Genomic DNA, 12,416 nt, shown 5'->3' with positions numbered 1-12,416 from the left:
AGCATCATTAGTGTGTTTTTAGAGTCTGGAAGATGAAAGGCAATTAAGGCCCCAGGTCCTTTTTTGTTGTTCTGCCTTGTGTTCTGGCTCCGAGCACAACTTCAGGGGAGATGAGTGACAAGACAATGCAATCACTATTGCACATTTGCCACAAAGAACACCCACTCGGAAGCCACCCTGCAGGGCCAGCAGTGGATGACAGTCTGCATTTTTTCAAAGGAAATAGTGTGTATATTGGTTTAACAAAGTAATATCTTAATATCTTAGAGACTATAGAAAGTGGACTTAAGCTAAATTCTCCTTAAAACTAGGCCCTCCCCATCATCTAATAAAACAGATGAAACCCTGCAGAAGACAGCCTTTTGGTTCATACAGTTCTTAACACTGTGTCTATTTGTTTGTCTGGCCAGTGTGTCTCTCATTTTAGAATGACACCCCCCTCATTTTTTACAATGGTTGTCTACCAAACCCCTCTTTCTGCCTTGTCTGCCTATGCGTGAAGTTCAAATGGGAACTGCCAATCACAGCAGCCCACTTGCTTAGCCTCAGGGCAGGCATCTGCCCCATCATTAATCAGCTCCTTCTTCCCATTAAGTCTCAGAACAGAACTAAGGAGAAAGTCCTTTTTCCCTCTGGCTGAGAAGCTGAGGAAGTGCTTCCTAGAGCAGAGGTCAGCTTTGGGGTATGGATGGCATTTAAGGTAATGAGGAAAATATGCATCCAAAGGGAAATCTGTGACAGGGAGAGGCCTAGGGACACATGAGTCCTTGCAAGGTTGTCCAATCTTTTGACATTGTGATGTGATGATGTTGCTATCACTTATAAATGTATTGGGCTACATTTCCAGCTGTCATAAGGACACATACAGCTCAGTGGTGATACGGTGTACATGCCTACTTTAATCATACATTGTAGAGCATAGTAACTGAACCAAAAGTTAATCCTGATGTACACATTACACTGACTAGGTATGTTCACATTAGCCCAGGGCCTGGTTTTGAAGATTGCTCATAGGTTTTACTATGTGCTGCTTTGGCCAGTGCATATGGGATAATAGAGGCTTGAAAAGCACTCAGGCATGGGAACTTACCCTTCTGCTGTGGCTTCTAGAATGTTTCACTATGTGAAGTTGATATTAGCCTCCTAGGGACAAGTATCCCAGCCAATTACCCAGCAGCAACTAGAGTCCTGAGATGACCATCCTAGGTCATCATAAGCTGCTTGAAGGACACAAGGAGAGATAGGCAGAGAAACATCACGCTGAACCAAGCCTGAAGTGATGACTCCCAGCTATGAGCAAATAATGGTGGTTCATTTCTCTAGGTTTTGAGTCTTTTGTTATCCTTCCTTCCTTCTCTCTTTTCTTCCTTCCTTCCTACCATCCTTTCTTCTTCCTCCTCCTCCTCCTTTGTCCTTCTCTCTCCATCTTTGGAAAGGTTTACTCTGACTAACATTTTGAATAGACAGAGTTCATCATGCTAGCCAGGCAATGGTACAGAAGGTAGTGGATCACTTTGCATCCAGCCAGAAAGCAGAAACAGATAAACACTTGAGTTCCTCTTCCTACCTTCTCTCTAGACACAGATAAGATGACTAGAGCCATAGTGCCTTACCTGAATATAAAAGGAATTTATGAGAATAAATTTATGAGAAATAATAAATAATAATAAATGATAGACCTGGTGCTAAAGGGCTACTAAATGCCACCAAACATGAGAAATGTTATTGTACCAAAAAAGCAGAAGTGTGCTTTGAGAGTATCTGTGTGAGGTGGATACTTATACACAGTCAAATGCAATCTCAAAATAAAGATCCTGGATTTTTACCTCCATCACTTCTAGCATAAGACTAATACTTAATGATTTAGTCTCTTCTTTGGGGATTCCTCTGGTCATCCCTGTGTTATCCTATAAGGTAAATAGATTGGAATTTCTCTCTAGCGCATTTATAGACAGAGTCATGGCCATCTGTCACTTTAAAATAGATGAGGTTAACAGACATTTACAAAAAGTATTTTGATTAGACAGGGTCAAATGTAAGCCCAGGTTGGACTCAAGCTCTATACAGCCAAGGATGACCTTGAACTTCTGATCTTTCTGAATGGTAGGATGACAGGTGCCGGCTACTACTACTATGCTTAGTATTTGCAGGGCTTTGTGCAAACTAGGCAAGCATGGTGCCTACAGAACCGTACCTCCAGCTTCCACAGAAAGCACTTTATTAAAACCTAAAGGCTAATACAAGGGAAAGAATTGCATTATAAACATACAAATTAAACACAAACAATGTGAAATTGCTCTTTCTCACCACATTTTGACCCCATGTCACCACATAAGCTCTTTGGATGCCCCACTTCAATATCTTTACTTTAAACAATACATGTCAAAGTGAAGTCCTCCAGCCACAGCTGCAGCATCCTCTGAGAACCTGTTAGGGATCAATACAGGGGCTTGGTCCCCACCCCTGACCTGTTAAACTAGAAGCTTGACATTTGGGCCAACAGTAGTGTTTATGTAACAAGCCTCACTTACACTTGGTCCTGAAGCAGCCATCAATAAAAGTCATTTTCTTGAGATACCTGCTTGCCAGCTCTTTTTCTCCTTGAGGGTGCTGGGTAATGTTTAGAACCATAGAGAACCTGATGTTGAATGGCTGCCTCATTAATGTTAAGTCCCAGACCCTGGGACAAATGGCTGAGGTACCTACTTAACATATCAAAGCTGACTTGGCTGCCAAGCTCTGACAGCATCCCTTAGTTCCTACCAGTTACAAGCTGTGGCTAGCATACCCCACCGTATACCCCAAACTCCACAGCTGGGCTGCCCTTCCTCCACAGGCTCTTCCTTATATAATTCAGATATTTTGATTATCTAGTCCTATTCTGCCCTTTGCCCTCTTAGTTGCTGAGTCTGGTTCCTCTCTCTTCCCTCTCCTTTCCCCTTCCCCCTAGTCTCAATGGCCCAGGATCATGTCCACTCTGGACTCTCCCAGCTGTCTCTGCTTCTGGCTTGCTCTCCCGTGGTATATCTACAATACATTTTCTCCTCCACCATATCTAAGAGCAGCCATTTCCTTTCTACGCCTCACCCCCCCCCCCCGCCCACTTACTTGGCAGGGGTGGGATGGGGTGGTGGTTAGGCGCTAGTTGATTAGTCCATAACACCTGGTGTCTTGATTTCTTCATGGATAAAGTGGGATGGTCCTTAAAGGGTCACTTAAGAATTAATAAGACCTGCCTGCAAACTACCAGGCTACTACTCCACTGTCTAGACCAGAGGGCATTCTGAGTGAAGCCTCTCTTATAGCTGCTTCCCATCCTATGGGCATGGGGCATTCCAGGACTCTGCCCGGTAGGTGCAGATACCACCTTTAAAAAAAAACAAAAGATAACTTCCTCCAGTCACGTTTCTCAATATTTCTAGGTATTGTCCCCCCATCCCTCACCCTCACCTCCCACCCCTGCCCCAGTTAGGTGACAGAATGAAGGCCTGACTAGTCTTCTTACCTGATAAATATGTTAAAACTATCAACATTTGCTGCTCCCCAGTGCACCTACAGCAACTCTGGCTGTATTTTCTGGATTGAATTAATTTCCTATTTCCGAAGCCTCGGTTACAATATCTGTGAAGTGGGAGTAATAAGCTAATATTATAGAATGTTTGAAATCATTAAACACACCCAGAACACCAAATAAGCTAATTTACTAGATGCTACTTTTCTAATTTTTAACCTTTTTTTTTTTTAATTTTATGTACAACAGTGTTTTGCTTGAATGGGTGTCCATGCACTGCATGCATGTAGTGACTGAAGAGGCCAAAAGAAAGTGACAGATCCCCTGTTAGAGTTACAGACAGTTGTAAGCTACTACGTGGATGCTGGAAATTGAATATGGCTCTTCTTAAGCGCTGACCCATCTCTCCAGCCCATAAATTTGCCAAACTTTAAGTTTCATTCCCGTGTTTTTCAGAGGAACTTAACTTCAGAGCTCTAGATGTCTTGTTTCTGAAAACATCAGCTGTGCCCAGAGCATGCTTTGGAATAATGAGGACAAAGACAAAAGAGAAGTGGCTTGTGGTCCCCTTACCGGTGCATGTAATGCAGCAGCCCACTGGAGGGTCCATTCCATGCAGAGGGTAAGAAATCACAAGAAACAGAATGTTTAATTTCCAGAGCCAGGTCTGCTGTGGGTGTGGTTCAGGGCTCAAGGCCAAGTGTGGCCTTCTGACATGTATGCTCATGCCATGCTGGTTTCACAGCGTTGCTCAAGACCAGCACAATGCCTTTCTAGGGTCTTCCAAATGCTGTGGCAGCTTCTACCTCTGAGCTTTTACATGCAGAGGTGCACAAGAACTGCGTCTGTGTTGAGGCAAGCCATTTCCACCTTCAACACTTGGGTCTCAGTGTGACCTCTTGATAAAGTCTGCAAGAAACAAGCTCAAGGGGATAATTTGTCAAGCCAGCCACTGAGCAACAGGGCGCAGAATCCTTCCTGACGTCCCTAGATAGGGCCTAACATATCAGCTTGAAATTTGTTTACTCTTATCTTAGCATGCAAGAGCAAATTACCCAGCCTTGTTATAAATCCCGCGGCTGTGTCTGGGGATAGGTTTCTCTGTAAATCTCCCACAAACTCTGCTTGGCTGGCTGTTCGCTTTCCTTTGAGGCTTTTCCCTGGCCTTTGCTTTCATGGCTGGAGACAGTAAAAAACTGTAGCAGAGGCTGTGGCTGTTCTCTTCCCCTGCAGGAGCCCCTCCTTTGCAAGATTCCAGATGCTGAAAAGACTCCCTGGAGCAAGGGAACCCTGCTGTGATTGCCTGGGGAGCCAGATCTAAGACCTTTTAGGGCCTCTAGTAAACACACTCTTCCTGAGTGGTCAGTTTAAATGGATGATCCTTCAGGGCAGAGAACTTGTGTGATTGGGATGTAAATAGCGCTGTTGGCCCCAATACCACATGGGGAGGCTCAAGAAGGCAAGAAAGGGAAAAACCTTCTCTATAGTTAACTAGTAAACAAACCATCAAGTTAAAGACCTTAGTGTAAAGAAGCCCTTTGGCCTAGGCGCCTGAACCTCAGAGATGAGAAGGATAGCCTAGGGGTCAAAAAAAAAAAAAGTTGGAAAACCAGTAACAAGAACACTTGCTACAGAGACCTATGTACAGCGCTTAGTGGTCTTCAAGCCTCTAGGTACATTGCCAGGGAGATTCACCAATGTGCAATGAGATGAGTGCTTTAAAAATTAGGGACTGAACACAGAGACCTCAAGTGAGTCTCCTAAGGCTACACAGAGAAATAAAATTGCTGAGCGAAAGCAAGTGGTTTTTTAGAGGTTGTTTTTTAAGTCATGCCTCGAAAAACACACACATACACACACGCGCGTGCGTGCACACACAGCACATACAAACAATCACACACATATTCACACATATGCCTATACAAACATACACACACACATCACACATATGAAAACAATCACACACGTACAGTACCCACACACACATACACATACAAATTGCCTGGAGACCTTGTTAAAGTGCAACACACCTCGGCAGTTCTAGGTCACCTTGTGTTTTCTAGAAGTTCCCAGGTAGACCCATGCTGCCAGTTTGGAGGATGATGAAGCAAGTCACTCAGCCTAGTCCATGTCTGTCTGTAGAATCCAGAGAAAGCTCACCCAGCACTGCACGATACCTGATCATGGAGCAAAAGTGCAATTATTTTCATTTTACTCCCAGATCCCAAAAAGGTAAGTGAGCTAACAGTTTAGAAAGAGTTTTCAATAAGGAAGGATGCAACTAGGCAGGTTTTACTTAACTCCAGTTAAATAGAAATCTAGTTAACTAGAGACCTTCAGAGGAGAGTATTCTAAACCAATCTGTTAGATTTTTGTCTCTATGTCATTTACCATTTACGTAATGAATGAAGAAGCCAAGCCCTCCTAGGGCTTGTGGATAAAGCCAGGAAGCAGCTAAGGAGATGTTGGTGTACATGGATCTAGTCCTTGACTATTTGCACAGCAATCTGTAGTGGCACTGGGTGAGGGGAATTTGCCTGGTACGAATAGGGGCTTGACCTTGGCAAGCTGGCAGACTCCTTCATGGTCAGGTTGGCATTTGTGCGTAAGGGCCTACGGGGATGCAGTGATTCGGGACAGCACACAGAAATCCAATTTATTTATCTGTGTTGCCATGCCCCCAGAGCTCTAATGATTCACATCCTCCCTTGGTAATTAATTCATTTGTCAAATTAGTCAGGATCCCTAGGTCACCCTTCCACCCCATCCTACTGCAGGCAATCCTTATATAGAAAGGTCAGGCTCAGTGTCCCAATAGGGCCATCTCCTCTCAGTCTGTTTCTGAAATCTCACTGGGTAGGCAGTAATAGCTCTTGGGCTGGCTGTTCTGGATGAAACACGACCTTAGTATCTGACAAGGAAGAGGAATAAAGAAGGCTTTGCCAATGGAGATATTTCACCTTGCAGAACAACTCTTTCTTGTCACAGATTTCAAACAATAGTAGGATGGTCACTGGCTAGAGTGGGGAGGTGACCTGTACAGGTGAGTCAGAGTCAGTCTTGCACTGGTTCATATTCTGTTAAACCACCTGTACTGAGATGATTTGATTCATCAGGGTTTCCCACAGATCAAACCAAGAAGTGATGGGTAAGTAGGTGGGTGGGGAAAAGGTAGGCAGGTAGGCAGACAGACAGGAGAAGCAATAGGGAACAGATTCATAAAACTATAGACTGTTAAGTTCTAATGTCAGTGGTTAATGGGACAGAAACACAGCTCTATACTGCCACTGTCACTACACATAGGAGTTACAATAAGCTTTTAGGGACCATAACTCAGGCCAAAGAAGGAGTTCAGGACTGGCCAATTTGACCACACAAAGTATATGGCTGTATTGCAGAAATGTTTTTATTAGCTTTTAATTTTTTGAGACTATAATTACATAGTCCCACCTTCCCCTTCTCCTCCAAATACTCCAATCTAACCCTCTTGGCTTTCTTTTAAATTTGTGAACTTTCCCCAGTAATTTTTGTTACATTCATATTCATGAAAATATTTTAACATAAAAGAAAGGCATGTCGAAGAATGTGATATACCCAAGTAGAGAGTATGTATTTGTCAAGGGAGTGTAAGGGAAAGCAAGGCATGCCCAAGCGTGAGTACTGTTAGGTCTCAAAGAAACTGGACAAATGGCTAACTGAGGTGCCTAGTAACAAAGTAAACCACTAGGTTCTCAGTGAGTCCTTAACTCTCATCACTTCTCACCCCCATGCCCGACCCTTAACCTCCCCAGCCACTGAGCTTCCCTTCCCCTCCCCCAGCCTCTAATTCCTACACAGCCCAGCCATTTTGGGCTCCTGGCTGGCTCACTCTTGCCTTCTTTGCCTTCTTTCCTCTCCCCTCTCTCTTCTCTTCCTCTTTCTCTCTCTCCTCTCATGGCCCAGTTCAGACTGCACCCTTCCAAATCCCTCTGGCTGTCTTCTTCCTCATATCTACAATAAAACCCTTCACCTCAGGCATGCATACCAAGGAGTGGTCGTGTCCTCAATTTCACTCACTTCTCTAAGAAGGGCAAAGCAATTGATCGTCTTAGCATTGGCCCGAAATGCCTTTAGGCTCTCAGGTTACATCTCAAAGGCTTCAAGGAATCTCCTTTTCCTAGTCTCTTCCTTTAGATGAGTGAGACAGATAGGCAAGGCAACCCCTCAGATGCCTTGCATGGTATTGTAATCTGACAGGAGCTGCATAAGGACTTTAGAACATGTCCTTCCTGGTAAGAATCACTGAAAAGTGCACACTCATGGCTGCGGCAGGAGAAAGGCCTTAAGCAGCTGCTAATTGTGCTAGAATGTCTCCTTTGCTGCTGCCAAAGGCTTCGAGTAGATTCTAGAATGAGGGCGGGCTTTCCTCTCCACTTCTCATGTCCTTGAGATTTCCCATGCCTTTCAACCCTGCCTCACCAAGAAAAGTGGAGTGTAACCTGGACCCTGGGATAGGGGGCACTATGCTTTGGTCCAGCTTGGAAAGCCTCAGAACCAGTGAAATCCATGTGATAGTCTGAACCCATGCCCCGAGAATAGAGAGGAGGACATGGTGTAACTTTTATAGCCCAAAAGACCAGAGAGCTTGAATGTGATGTCTAATGGAAGTGGGAGGGATGCAGAGAGAGAATACGAATCAACTTTGGCTGCTTTTATGTTCCTCTGGCTCCCAGAAAATTGGATGATAGTCCCTACTCCGTCCACTGAGTGCCAGATCCATCTTCTCTGAAATTACTCCGATAGAAAATTATTCTACAGTAATGTCTTCCCATTTTCTAGCTGTTTCATAATACTGCCACAATGACACTCAGAGTTGGCCATCAGTGATGGGGACAGTCCCTTCTGGCCACTCACTTTTCTCAGCTGTAGGATGGTGTTCAAGTTTCATTTCTGTGGATGGGGCAAATATCTGACATGAAAGCAACACAGGGAAGAAGTTTATTTGGCTTACAGTTCCAAGCTGCAGTCCATCATTTGCCTGAAGGTCAGGCAGAAAGTCAAGCAGCTACCCATATCATACACACAGTCAAGACAAAAGGGGCAATAAAGACACTCTTGCTTTCTAGCTTACAGCTAGCTGTATCATCATTTATATTGCTCTGGGCCACCCATGTCTAGGGACAGATGCTGCCTAAAATGGCTGGGTCTTCCTATATTAACTAATAATGAAGACAAATGCCCACAGACATACCACAGGTCAACTTGATTTGGATAAGTTCTCACTGACACTGTCTTTGCAGAAGATTCTGGGTGTGTCGAGTTAATAGATAATTAGCCCTCACACATGGGTATTTTCATAGTGACATGCCTGCCCTGTTAAAATGTAGGGATATTAAATTAGACTACACAGCGTCAGGCACAAATCCTGAAGAAATCCAGCAATGACCTCAGAGACAAGGCTTCCTTCCTCTTCGTGAGTTAGCAGTTAGTCTACTCTGATTTGCAAAAGCTAAGTAAATGCAGCTTTCGTAGTTATACCTAAAGGTTAAAGGTTTAACCTTTAAATATTCTTTGTCTGGCATCCTCAGTGGATTTCCATAGCTTATTTCTATACTCTCACTAATCTATTACTACAAAATGTTACTGACCACCAAGTGCCACTTGGGATGATAGAAATGAGAGCTTCTACACGGCAGGGCTGGGCATCAGTTCTTCTTCATATCAAGTTTAGTAACGAGATCAAGGCCTGATAGCACATAGGTGTTCAGTCGCTAGAACCCAGTTGCCAGGTTCCACTGGGATGCACTAAAAAAAAATCATAGGCTCCTCACCTTATACCAAAGACAATTCCTGGCTTTTTGAAGAAAAAGATTTACCCCACCCCTCATTTGAGTCACAAAAAATACTATCAACCAACTCCCAATGAAACAAACTTCAACAAAATTCTTCTTTTAATTTATTCTTAATAATTGATTATTCTCTTCCTCATCTCCCTTCCTTCCCTCCCTCCTTCTCTTCCATGCATCTTTCTTGCTTTCCATCCCTGCCTCTTCTCTTCCTCCTCCTTTCTCTCTCCTTCCCTCCATTCCTTTCTCTCTTCCCCCTCCTCATCTATGTTCCATCATGAATTACATTTATTGTTAACTTCCTCTGGTTCCACTGAACATCTCACTTTGGCAAAAAGTGATCAATATGTAAAAGTCAGTGTGATTGTTTGAAGAAGGTATTCTCTTACCTGCCCTAGCCCCATAGTAGACTATCTGGATCATCCAAAGAGAAATTCATTTATGCTGCACATATTTATTAGATATTAAATATATTAAAATGTAGAGATCACTGGAAGATGGGGTGCAAATGTGGCATCTCATAGAGTGGGCTCCTAAGTGGGCAAACCTTCTACCAATAAGCTACATCACTAGCCAAGGACTGGTTTCCTAGATGGGCAAGTAAGAGGAAGACATAAGAAAGTCAAAACCTTTCCACAAAATATTGCAAAGGAGACAATGAGCTGAGAAGAAGGAAGGTAGATAAGACCCTGGTTTGCTTGGTGCCTGAAAGGTGAGGGTGAGTTTCAGTTGAGGCATAAAGAATGCAAAGCATCCAGTTTAGGAATGTGTGGGACTCAGAGCTCCCCAGGTCTTGAAAACAGCCTTGTCAAGGCTAGAGGTAACCATAATCTCTCTGTGAACGGAAAAACAAGGCCTGGGGCAACTGGACAAAGTAGGGAAACAGAAGGAAATGAGGTTAAAAAGAAAGGAAAAGATTAGACTTGGCTGTGAAAGGGGCTGAGAAGGTGACTCATCCAAGAATCAAAGAAAGATTTGAAGTGTGAAGGCAGATGACCTCAGCTATGGCTATACTAGTTGTAATTTAGTGTGTGGGCTGGGGAGAGAAGCTTGACCAAAGGTCAGTATTTGACGTGGACTGTTCAAAACCCTAGCTATGGCCCCACCAGTAAACTACTTATTTTTTCCTCATTTTCTCATTTGTAAAATGAAGAAATGGCAACGACAGCCCGCTTGCCATGCAAGAACGAGGGGATGCATAAAGGAGTTCTTAAGGTGCAGGATATGGTAGCACTGAATGTCACGTCACTAGCTGCTGTTACTTACCATCACTTTGGAAGTGTGAGCCTCAAGCTCTCAGTTAGTCTATTAAATCCTTCTCTGTCAGCCCATTAAAGAGGTTCTAGTCAAGTCAGCACACAGAGTCTGGTATAAACCAGACTGCCAGGTTGCTGATGGACAAGGGAAAAACAAGGGGAGTGAAGGTGGGAAGAAGGGAAGGAGGGAAGAAGGGAGGAAGGGAGAGGAAAGAAGTTATCAGATCGAGTTGCAGTTTCCATAAGTGTTTCCACATAGAAGCCAAATGCCACTCAGAAGGTCATTTAATCAACAGGGAATTGAACATGCTCAACATGTTCACATTGAATGCCTTGACAGTGATGCACAGCTCAAGGGAACTCTATCCTGGTGGGACTTCTTCCTCACTTAACTGCCTCGCTAGCTTCTTCAGGGAGCTATGTGCTTTAGTCAGGAAGTGTAGGACCTAGGTATGATCCTACAGAATGTGACGGTATCAAAGGTGGGGTCTTTGGAAGGTGCTTAGCCTATGAGGATGGTGACCTCATATATGGAATTAGTGCCATCCTATAGGACTCCAGAGGGTTCTCTTGCCATTTGTCTGCCTTAAGAAGTACAGCCAGAAGATGGCAGCCTGCAACCCAGAAGTCGGCTCTCACCTGAAACCTGCCATGCCAGCACCTGCCCTACTTTGCTTTCTATTACTGTGTTAAACCCCAAAAGCTGCTCTGGCTTACATATTCTGATCACACTCTATCATGAAGGAAAGTCAGTGTAGCCACTCAAGGCAGGAACCTGGAGGCAGGAACTGAAGCCGAGGCAGTAGAGGAACACTGCTTACTGGCTTGAGCTTCATGACTTGTTCAGTTAGCTCTTGTGTACAACCCAGGAATACCTGCTGAGCATTAGCATCACCAAAATTGGTCATTATTCAAAATAAGTCCAATAGACTTGCCCACGGGCAAATCAAATGGAGGCATTTTCTCAATTGAGGTTTCCTCTTCTCAAATCACCATAGCTTGTGTCAAGAGGATTAAAAAATAAATAAACAAAGCTGGACATGGTGACGCACACCTTTAATCCCAGCATTTGGGAGGCAGAAGGAGACAGATCTCTGTGAGTTTGAGGCCAGCTTGGTCTACAGAGTGAATCCAGGAGAGCCAGGACTACAAGAGAAACCCTGTCTCAAAAAAAATCAACCAACTAACCAAACAAACAAACAACCCCCCTAAATCAACCAGCACACATCCCTTCTCAGATTTCCAATACAGACCATAAGAAATAACTTTCTGTATCTGTACCCCCTACACACCTTCTTAAAAATATATAGAATGCTGTTATAATAACCAGAACTAACTAAGACTAAGACCTTTGGGACCTGATGTACTCTATGCATCTTTGTTTTTAAAGGAGTGACAGGGTCATCATCCTTTTCTGGAGTCCGAGGAGTAATACACTTGAAGACAAACACAGAAGAGCAATGAAAACAGCTTGAAAAATGTGGCCCAACAAACAACTACCACAGATGCAATCTACATTTTTATAACAGCTACATTTTCAAGGGGAAAAGAAGCAGATGATACTGATTTTAGTAATATACTCCATGTAACCTAAAATCTAATTATCACCATTTCAACATATAATAAATATACTAAGTAAGGTTTTGTGTTGTGTTTGGTTTGTTCTACTACTTCTCAGAATTCACTGAGCACCTTGCATCGTGGACACATTTCAAGTCAGATAACCCAGTAGCCGTATTGCCTCGTGGATACCTTGCAAGGTAGCACAAGGTTTATTTCTTGATGCAGTTCAGTCTAATTCAAAGACCCATCTGAAGCCCAAAT

This window comes from Acomys minous (assembly GCF_964271855.1).
Source record: "Acomys minous genome assembly, chromosome: 12".
NCBI classification, from domain to species: domain Eukaryota; kingdom Metazoa; phylum Chordata; class Mammalia; order Rodentia; family Muridae; genus Acomys; species Acomys minous.
The sequence above is the reverse complement of the archived record's forward strand: the minus strand, read 5'-3'. Positions refer to the sequence as shown.